Source organism: Sardina pilchardus, chromosome 9, assembly GCF_963854185.1.
Source record: "Sardina pilchardus chromosome 9, fSarPil1.1, whole genome shotgun sequence".
Classification (NCBI taxonomy): domain Eukaryota; kingdom Metazoa; phylum Chordata; class Actinopteri; order Clupeiformes; family Clupeidae; genus Sardina; species Sardina pilchardus.
The window spans coordinates 2,361,807-2,364,306 of record NC_085002.1 but is presented as its reverse complement, the minus strand read 5'-3'; the positions used below and the strand labels follow the sequence as shown (position 1 = coordinate 2,364,306).

Here is a 2,500-nt window from a genome sequence, read left to right as displayed (position 1 = left end):
CCTCTCTCTTTCTTTTCCCTCCTCCCTCTCTCACTCCTTCTCTCTCCATCTCCCTCCCTCTCTCTCCCCCCCTCCTTGTCTCCCTCCCTCTCTCTTCTTCTCCCTCCCTCTCTCAGATATACAGTATATATATACAGTGGGTATAGTAAGTATTCACACCCATGCTAAAGTTGACTAAAAAGAGGAATATAAAATCATATTTTGAGAATTGATTGTAATGCCTTAATTCAAAAAATGAGTAAAAATCAAACCGCTAAGGACACTAATTTTCTTTGTGATTGAAGAATGTATCGTAAATAGATAAATGTTCTTCCTTAAATACAGGTTGCATAAGTAATTGACCCCTATGTTAAATTCCCATAGGAGCAGGAGGATTTTTTATATGTTTTTATTTTTAAAGGCTAGCTATTTCATGGATCCAGGATATTATGCATCCTGATAAAGTTCCCTTGGCCTTTGAAATTAAAATAGCCCCACATCATCACATACCCTTCACCATAGCTAGAGATTGGCATGGTGCTTTTTTCCAGTTAGCCTATTAGCCTGTTTGATTTGCATTGAGCTCAATGAGCATCAAACAGGCTAATAGGCTAACTGGAAAAAGCACCATGCCAATCTCTAGCTATGGTGAAGGGTATGTGATGATGTGGGGCTATTTTAATTCCAAAGGCCAAGGGAACTTTATCAGGATGCATAATATCCTGGATCCATGAAATAGCTGGCCTTTAAAAATAAAAACATATAAAAAATCCTCCTGCTCCTATGGGAATTTAACATAGGGGTCAATTACTTATGCAACCTGTATTTAAGGAAGAACATTTATCTATTTACGATACATTCTTCAATCACAAAGAAAATTAGTGTCCTTAGCGGTTTGATTTTTACTCATTTTTTGAATTCAGGCATTACAATCAATTCTCAAAAGATAATTTTATATTCCTCTTTTTAGTCAACTTTAGCATGGGTATGAATACTTACTATACCCACTGTATATATATCATACTCAGAGATGAGTCTCAGTGTTTGGTGTAGATATACTGTACAGTGCCCTCCATACCGTAAGTATTGGAACACATGCTAAAATTGACTATATGTATAAAGAGGAATATAAAATCATCTTTTGGAAATGTATCTTAATGCTTTAAATAAAAACATAATAATAAATACACAGGAAATATCCTACCTTTAAGGACATCATCTTTGAGAATGAATAATGTATCGTAAATAAATATTGTTTTTCCTTAAAATACAGGGGTCATAAGTATGTGAACCCCTACGGGTATTAAACTCTCCATCCTCTCTGGGGCGGGCACATGTGGGGAGCAGGCACAGATGGAGGAGTGTGTGTGTGTGTGTGTGTGTGTGTGTGTGTGTGTGCGTCTGTAGGATGGGCTTGTTGTGTTTGAGAGGCTGCCATGTGCTTTGTTGTGGTCAGAGCAGAACTCTTATTGAACACTCTTAGAAACACGGGCCAAGACCAGACATGGATCACTGTGTGTGTGTGTGTGTGTGTGTGTGTGTGTGTGTGTGTGTGTGTGTGTGTGTGTGTGTGTGTGTGTGTGTGTGTGTGTGTGTTCCCTTTATGCATTTGGTTCATGTGCTTCTGTATAAATTGTGTGCTCTGCAGACACTGAGGATGGGTGTGTGTATGTGTACTGTATGTGTGTGTGTGTGTGTGTGTGTGTGTGTGTGTGTGTGTGTGTGTGTGTAGCAGTGGTAGTGCACTCTGCAGACACAGAGTGTGTGTGTGAGTGTGTATGAGCGCGTGCGGGCGCATGCTGGTGTGTGTAGTAGTGGTGGGGTACTCTACAGACACTACGATGTGTGTGTGTGTGTGTGTGTGTGTGTGTGTGTGTGGCCAGTGGTTAATTCCAAAGCTGCTGGCTCCATGCCACAGTCTGACATGTAGAGTCGGATCCTTCAGCGAGAGGAGACCACAGCCGCTGGCCTGCTACTCCAGCCCTCAGTCATGTGCCTGATTACTGCTAAGCATTTTGTGTGTGTGTGTGTGTGTGTGTGTGTGTGTGTGTGTGTGTGTGTGTGTGTGTGTGTGTGTGTGTGTGTGTGTGTGTGTGTGTGTGTGTGTGTTGTAGGGGCTGGGGGCCTAAGGTCTAGGGAGCTCTTCCCAAATCCACATCACAGCCTTCCTTAATGCAAACCAGCTCACTCCACACAACATGGAGGTCTGTGTGTGAGTGTGTGTCTGTCTCTCTCTGTCTCTCTCTATAGAGCGTGTGTGTGTGTGTGTGTGTGTGTGTGTGTGTGTGTGTGTGTGTGTGTCTCTCTCTCTCCATTCCTCCTGTCAATGCTGTTGCCAATGGTTGTCCCTCTCAGTTCAGGAGCTGCTTGCCTTCTAGACATTACAAACTACTGGCAACCACAGGGCCCATACACACACACACACACACACACACACACACACACACACACACACACCATGTGCACAGACTCTTCAATTCCTCCTGAGGTTTCCTCTCTCTTCCTCATGGAGCCGTGTGTG

The 2,500-nt window shown here is 42.8% G+C and overlaps 1 protein-coding gene across 1 annotated transcript in view; it reads right to left on the bottom strand.

Annotated features, from left to right (window-relative positions):
* foxp4 (forkhead box P4) overlaps positions 1–2,500 on the bottom strand; it is a gene marked incomplete at its 3' end in the record, with an annotated part of 69,192 nt that overhangs the window by 30,970 nt on the left and 35,722 nt on the right.